Below are 8,232 nucleotides of genomic sequence, written 5' to 3'. Positions count from 1 at the left end.
CACTATAGAAAATAAGATGAGCTCAACTTGTAGCATGCGGCTAGCGCGGGGGAATTCTTTCGATAATCAGCTTTAGGGGGCCAGGCCTGTGAAAAGAAGAACTCGAAACACACTTTTCAAATATCCTCCTCCCCCCTTAACCCAATAACTATAATGGAAAATCCTTTGAATGAAAAATTACTGTATTCTATACAGCATAGGTAATTATGAGTTATGTACAGGATAGTTACACCCACATGTACATTTCATGCATTAACTCACTGCTGGGTTAAGAGGTAGATGTAGCTGATGTACCAATGAGGCGCTGTTGCTGAAGCACTGAAGGGTTGTGGTATACACGCAATCGGCGGCACAGGAGACCATCCACTCTCACTCCAATGCTGAAACTTCTCTCAGGAAGACCTATTGAACAACACGAGGACCGCCTCCCTCTCCAGCTGGGGGAACTACTTCTGATTGCAGGGGGTCGAGAAGTCTGAAAAGATGTTCCTCTCGCCAGCACACTACCAAGGCATTCATCACAGCAGACACCACCACACTCATGTCAGCGCACAACCGGAGGGGTGACCACGGTACAAAATGACTTACCTTGCCTGAAAAGAGGAAGAGAGAGCTGTGCGAGAAATTGTGTTCTACAACATCGGTTTCTAAAAGTAATTGAAAAGCTAAATGTCTGAGAATGTTACAGAGATACCTCTACCCATTATACAAACCACCGCATTGCTTTAACGTGTGAAGCTAGAAGACTTGTGCGCCCTGTCCCACCCTCTCATCACTGGCTGGCTTGCTCTGGAACTGCTGCTTCAGTGATGGTCCCTCTGTGCTGCTACTCTGCCCTGTGCCTCTGGCTCTCTCTGGTGTACACCAATTCTCCAATTTAAAAAGCTTGAGAACTGAAAAAAACGTCCATATAGAATAACAGCCTGTGATTCCTTGTGCTACAGCTCTGGTTATATGAGCTTTGTTTCCTTTCAAGTTGCCTTTTAGACTGTAGCTTTCCTTTGTTATTTCTTTGATCCAAAGGAAAGCTATTGTCTTTGCATTGACTATTGTCAAAAATTCTAAGCTGGTAGATGTAGACTTGAATGTAGATTTTGGAACTTCAACTTATCTGCCTTCAATTTCCACTTTGAAAAGGGTGTCCTATGAGCCCAGGTCACATCCGCTGCTCTACAAAGATCCAAGCTTTAGTCATACCTGAAAAAGCACAAGAAAAGCTCCCCCACACAAGCCCCCAAAAAGAACAAATGCATACCAAAACTGTATTCAATCACAACAAGCTATGCATTTTTTATGCAATAAGAAAATCCTTTACAGATAGTTCACTCATTGAATTGTCAATACAAAGTATAGTAACTAATTGCAAAGGAATTGCAATGGAGGCATCTAGCCAGACAATGAATGTTAAGAGAAATGTGAATACATTTAGTGACCTTACGTGATGCTTGATGCGCAAGGGAACTTGTACAAACAATGAGTTAGGAGAGTTCCTGGTGATCTTGGGTATTGGAAAGCGCACAGGACACAGCACACTGAAAAATGCAAAGGAAAAAGCCTCTCCCCACAATACCCTTCCCCAAATACAAGCAGTACAACACTACAAGACAATGACTGGAATTACAGTAAATTAAATTACAACTGCCTTCAGAGGGACAACTGTTTGACTGAATACAATTCAAAGTGGAAACCTTTTTCCAGAAGAAGCTTTTAAATACCACAGGCCTGAGCGCGAAGGATTCCTCCTTTATGAACCGTAGGTGTAGACTTGAATGTAGATTTTGGAAGGGCGGGCCATATAACTTAATCTGCAAGAGTCACAAATACACAGTCCCCTCCCAACCCAACAAAGCAACTTGAAGCCTGTACAGAATTACAATGACTTCTAGTAAAGAGACTTGTTACCACACTCCCTGGGAAAACAGAACGTCTTGCTAGATCTGGAGACTAGTTCTGAAGCTGCTATCCTGCGAAGAAAAGTGTCCATCTTGGTGGGTGCACCTGGAAGTTTCCTATTCAAGGCCTTTTGAGCCGGTAACATGGAGCTGTGAATTCTAGGGAGAGACTGATTAAGGTCCCACAGCGCCCCATTACAACACGTTCCAAATAGTGAAGAATAAAGAATCTGATGGACTTATTGAAAAATACCAGATACCTTCCTACATTTCTTTAAACCACAGTAGATGCACATGATCCCGATCCATAGCACTATAGAAAATAAGATGAGCTCAACTTGTAGCATGCGGCTAGCGCGGGGGAATTCTTTCGATGATCAGCTTTAGGGGGCCAGGCCTGTGAAAAGAAGAACTCGAAACACACTTTTCAAATATCCTCCTCCCCCCTTAACCCAATAACTATAATGGAAAATCCTTTGAATGAAAAATTACTGTATTCTATACAGCATAGGTAATTATGAGTTATGTACAGGATAGTTACACCCACATGTACATTTCATGCATTAACTCACTGCTGGGTTAAGAGGTAGATGTAGCTGATGTACCAATGAGGCGCTGTTGCTGAAGCACTGAAGGGTTGTGGTATACACGCAATCGGCGGCACAGGAGACCATCCACTCTCACTCCAATGCTGAAACTTCTCTCAGGAAGACCTATTGAACAACACGAGGACCGCCTCCCTCTCCAGCTGGGGGAACTACTTCTGATTGCAGGGGGTCGAGAAGTCCGAAAAGATGTTCCTCTCCCCAGCACACTACCAAGGCATTCATCACAGCAGACACCACCACACTCATGTCAGCGCACAACCGGAGGGGTGACCACGGTACAAAATGACTTACCTTGCCTGAAAAGAGGAAGAGAGAGCTGTGCGAGAAATTGTGTTCTACAACATCGGTTTCTAAAAGTAATTGAAAAGCTAAATGTCTGAGAATGTTACAGAGATACCTCTACCCATTATACAAACCACTGCATTGCTTTAACGTGTGAAGCTAGAAGACTTGTGCGCCCTGTCCCACCCTCTCATCACTGGCTGGCTTGCTCTGGAACTGCTGCTTCAGTGATGGTCCCTCTGTGCTGCTACTCTGCCCTGTCCCTCTGGCTCTCTCTGGTGTACACCAATTCTCCAATTTAAAAAGCTTGAGAACTGAAAAAAACATCCATATAGAATAACAGCCTGTGATTCCTTGTGCTACAGCTCTGGTTATATGAGCTTTGTTTCCTTTCAAGTTGCCTTTTAGACTGTAGCTTTCCTTTGTTATTTCTTTGATCCAAAGGAAAACTATTGTCTTTGCATTGACTATTGTCAAAAATTCTAAGCTGGTAGATGTAGACTTGAATGTAGATTTTGGAATGGCGGCCCACCCTTCCAAAAGTGCGGGCCGCAGATAACTGAATCTGCAAGAGTCACAAATACACAGTCCCCTCCCAACCCAACAAAGCAACTTGTAGCCTGTACAGAAGTACAATGACTTCTAGTAAAGAGACTTGTTACAGAACTTCTTGCTACATCTGGAGACTAGTTCTTAAGCTGCTATCCTGCGAAGCAAAGTGACCATCTTGTTGGTTGCAGCTGGATGTTTCCTATTCAAGGCCTTTTGTGCCGGTAACATGGAGCTGTGAAGTCTAGGGAGAGACCTGATTAAGGCCCCACAGCGCCCCCCCCATTACAACACGTTCCAAATAGTGAAGAATAAAGAATCTGATGGACTTATTGAAAAATACCAGATACCTTCCTACATTTCTTTAAACCACAGTAGATGCACATGATCCCGATCCATAGCACTATAGAAAATAAGATGAGCTCAACTTGTAGCATGCGGCTAGCGCGGGGGAATTCTTTCGATGATCAGCTTTAGGGGGCCAGGCCTGTGAAAAGAAGAACTCGAAACACACTTTTCAAATATCCTCCTCCCCCCTTAACCCAATAACTATAATGGAAAATCCTTTGAATGAAAAATTACTGTATTCTATACAGCATAGGTAATTATGAGTTATGTACAGGATAGTTACACCCACATGTACATTTCATGCATTAACTCACTGCTGGGTTAAGAGGTAGATGTAGCTGATGTACCAATGAGGCGCTGTTGCTGAAGCACTGAAGGGTTGTGGTATACACGCAATCGGCGGCACAGGAGACCATCCACTCTCACTCCAATGCTGAAACTTCTCTCAGGAAGACCTATTGAACAACACGAGGACCGCCTCCCTCTCCAGCTGGGGGAACTACTTCTGATTGCAGGGGGTCGAGAAGTCTGAAAAGATGTTCCTCTCGCCAGCACACTACCAAGGCATTCATCACAGCAGACACCACCACACTCATGTCAGCGCACAACCGGAGGGGTGACCACGGTACAAAATGACTTACCTTGCCTGAAAAGAGGAAGAGAGAGCTGTGCGAGAAATTGTGTTCTACAACATCGGTTTCTAAAAGTAATTGAAAAGCTAAATGTCTGAGAATGTTACAGAGATACCTCTACCCATTATACAAACCACCGCATTGCTTTAACGTGTGAAGCTAGAAGACTTGTGTGCCCTGTCCCACCCTCTCATCACTGGCTGGCTTGCTCTGGAACTGCTGCTTCAGTGATGGTCCCTCTGTGCTGCTACTCTGCCCTGTGCCTCTGGCTCTCTCTGGTGTACACCAATTCTCCAATTTAAAAAGCTTGAGAACTGAAAAAAACGTCCATATAGAATAACAGCCTGTGATTCCTTGTGCTACAGCTCTGGTTATATGAGCTTTGCTTCCTATCAAGTTGCCTTTTAGACTGTAGCTTTCCTTTGTTATTTCTTTGATCCAAAGGAAAGCTATTGTCTTTGCATTGACTATTGTCAAAAATTCTAAGCTGGTAGATGTAGACTTGAATGTAGATTTTGAAACTTCAACTTATCTGCCTTCAATTTCCACTTTGAAAAGGGTGTCCTATGAGCCCAGGTCACATCCGCTGCTCTACAAAGATCCAAGCTTTAGTCATACCTGAAAAAGCACAAGAAAAGCTCCCCCACACAAGCCCCCAAAAAGAACAAATGCATACCAAAACTGTATTCAATCACAACAAGCTATGCATTTTTTATGCAATAAGAAAATCCTTTACAGATAGTTCACTCATTGTATTGTCAATACAAAGTATTGTGACTAATTGCAAAGGAATTGCAATGGAGGCATCTAGCCAGACAATGAATGTTAAGAGAAATGTGAATACATTTAGTGACCTTACGTGATGCTTGATGCGCAAGGGAACTTGTACAAACAATGAGTTAGGAGAGTTCCTGGTGATCTTGGGTATTGGAAAGTGCACAGGACACAGCACACTGAAAAATGCAAAGGAAAAAGCCTCTCCCCACAATACCCTTCCCCAAATACAAGCAGTACAACACTACAAGACAATCACTGGAATTACAGTAAATTAAATTACAACTGCCTTCAGAGGGACAACTGTTTGACTGAATACAATTCAAAGTGGAAACCTTTTTCCAGAAGAAGCTTTTAAATACCACAGGCCTGAGCGCGAAGGATTCCTCCTTTATGAACCGTAGGTGTAGACTTGAATGTAGATTTTGGAAGGGCGGGCCATATAACTTAATCTGCAAGAGTCACAAATACACAGTCCCCTCCCAACCCAACAAAGCAACTTGAAGCCTGTACAGAATTACAATGACTTCTAGTAAAGAGACTTGTTACCGCACTCCCTGGGAAAACAGATCGTCTTGCTAGATCTGGAGACTAGTTCTGAAGCTGCTATCCTGCGAAGAAAAGTGTCCATCTTGTTGGGTGCACCTGGAAGTTTCCTATTCAAGGCCTTTTGAGCCGGTAACATGGAGCTGTGAATTCTAGGGAGAGACTGATTAAGGCCCCACAGCGCCCCCCCCCCCCCCCATTACAACACGTTCCAAATAGTGAAGAATAAAGAATCTATACACGCAATCGGCGGCACAGGAGACCATCCACTCTCACTCCAATGCTGAAACTTCTCTCAGGAAGACCTATTGAACAACACGAGGACCGCCTCCCTCTCCAGCTGGGGGAACTACTTCTGATTGCAGGGGGTCGAGAAGTCTGAAAAGATGTTCCTCTCCCCAGCACACTACCAAGGCATTCATCACAGCAGACACCACCACACTCATGTCAGCGCACAACCGGAGGGGTGACCACGGTACAAAATGACTTACCTTGCCTGAAAAGAGGAAGAGAGAGCTGTGCGAGAAATTGTGTTCTACAACATCGGTTTCTAAAAGTAATTGAAAAGCTAAATGTCTGAGAATGTTACAGAGATACCTCTACCCATTATACAAACCACCGCATTGCTTTAACGTGTGAAGCTAGAAGACTTGTGCGCCCTGTCCCACCCTCTCATCACTGGCTGGCTTGCTCTGGAACTGCTGCTTCAGTGATGGTCCCTCTGTGCTGCTACTCTGCCCTGTGCCTCTGGCTCTCTCTGGTGTACACCAATTCTCCAATTTAAAAAGCTTGAGAACTGAAAAAAACGTCCATATAGAATAACAGCCTGTGATTCCTTGTGCTACAGCTCTGGTTATATGAGCTTTGCTTCCTTTCAAGTTGCCTTTTAGACTGTAGGTTTCCTTTGTTATTTCTTTGATCCAAAGGAAAGCTATTGTCTTTGCATTGACTATTGTCAAAAATTCTAAGCTGGTAGATGTAGACTTGAATGTAGATTCAGTTATCTGCGGCCCGCCCTTCCAAAAGGGCGGGCCGCAGATAACTGAATCTGCAAGAGTCACAAATACACAGTCCCCTCCCAACCCAACAAAGCAACTTGTAGCCTGTACAGAAGTACAATGACTTCTAGTAAAGAGACTTGTTACAGAACTTCTTGCTACATCTGGAGACTAGTTCTTAAGCTGCTATCCTGCGAAGCAAAGTGACCATCTTGTCGGTTGCAGCTGGATGTTTCCTATTCAAGGCCTTTTGTGCCGGTAACATGGAGCTGTGAAGTCTAGGGAGAGACCTGATTAAGGCCCCCCCCCCCCCCCCCCATTACAACACGTTCCAAATAGTGAAGAATAAAGAATCTGATGGATTTATTGAAAAATACCAGATACCTTCCTTCATTTCTTTAAACCGCAGTAGATGCACATGATCCCGATCCATAGCACTATAGAAAATAAGATGAGCTCAACTTGTAGCATGCGGCTAGCGCGGGGGAATTATTTCGATGATCAGCTTTAGAGAGCCAGGCCTGTGAAAAGAAGAACTCGAAACACACGTTTCAAATATCCTCCTCCCCCTTAACCCAATAACTATAATGGAAAATCCTTTGAATGAAAAATTACTGTATTCTATACAGCATAGGTAATTATGAGGCATGTACAGGATAGTTACACCCACATGTACATTTCATGCATTAACTCACTGCTGGGTTAAGAGGTAGATGTAGCTGATGTACCAATGAGGCGCTGATGCTGAAGCACTGAAGGGTTGTGGTATACACGCAATCGGCGGCACAGGAGACCATCCACTCTCACTCCAATGCTGAAACTTCTCTCAGGAAGACCTATTGAACAACACGAGACCGCCTCCCTCTCCAGCTGGGGGAACTACTTCTGATTGCAGGGGGTCGAGAAGTCCGAAAAGATGTTTCTCTAATAACTAAGTCCATTCCTCCCCGTGATAACTCAGTCCATTTTCCCAAGAAAAAAAAATCTTCTGTCTTCTCTAATCAATTAAAATAGATTGAGAACTGAGAACGTCCATATAGAATAACAATAATAAAAAGTAATGAAATATAAGCTAACCATCTTATATGAGCTTTGATAACTTTCAAGTTGCATTTAAGTATGTAGTTTTAGTTATTTATTTCTTTGATCAATGCAAAGACTATACCTTGAAAGTAAAAACATCTTAAGCGAAATTGTAATGCTAAAAAGTCACTCGAGTACAACTCGAAGAATTACCAAAAAAAAATGAAATTGCATGTGTGATGGAAATTCATCTTGAGATTTGAAATAATGAAATTCTCAGACTGGAGTTGCCTTTGAGTCTTTATAATAGTAAGCTCTGCAGAGGTTACACAACAAGCACGGGTGCTCAAAAAGGAACTGGCCGCAAGTTCACAAAAGCCAGAACGTATACAAAGAGGCGTTACATAGAACATAATATGAAAAAAAGACATGAAAGACATGAGATCATCATCTGTGCCTGTCCGTCCGCTGTAGCAGTTGGAAGAAAAACATCACCAAATAAGGGCATGCACCCTGTTGATCAAGGTCATAGCAGTGAGACACCACCAAGTAAGGGTTCCATCCTGTCAGGTAGACAGTA

General features: G+C 43.4%; 1 long non-coding RNA gene across 1 annotated transcript; it reads right to left on the bottom strand.

Annotated features, from left to right (window-relative positions):
• Positions 1-1,370: 1,370 nt before the first annotated feature.
• Positions 1,371-7,547, bottom strand: LOC117769423. The gene is made up of 2 exons (XR_004615219.1): positions 6,920-7,547; positions 1,371-2,062 (listed from the first exon to the last, which is right to left on the bottom strand). It is a non-coding gene; the product is annotated as an uncharacterized LOC117769423 (long non-coding RNA).
• Between the last annotated feature and the right edge of the window lie 685 nt (positions 7,548-8,232).

Source organism: Hippoglossus hippoglossus, chromosome 10, assembly GCF_009819705.1.
Source record: "Hippoglossus hippoglossus isolate fHipHip1 chromosome 10, fHipHip1.pri, whole genome shotgun sequence".
In the NCBI taxonomy this organism is placed as follows: Eukaryota; Metazoa; Chordata; class Actinopteri; order Pleuronectiformes; family Pleuronectidae; genus Hippoglossus; species Hippoglossus hippoglossus.
Note: the sequence above shows the minus strand (reverse complement) of the source record. Positions and strands in the feature narration are given on the sequence as shown.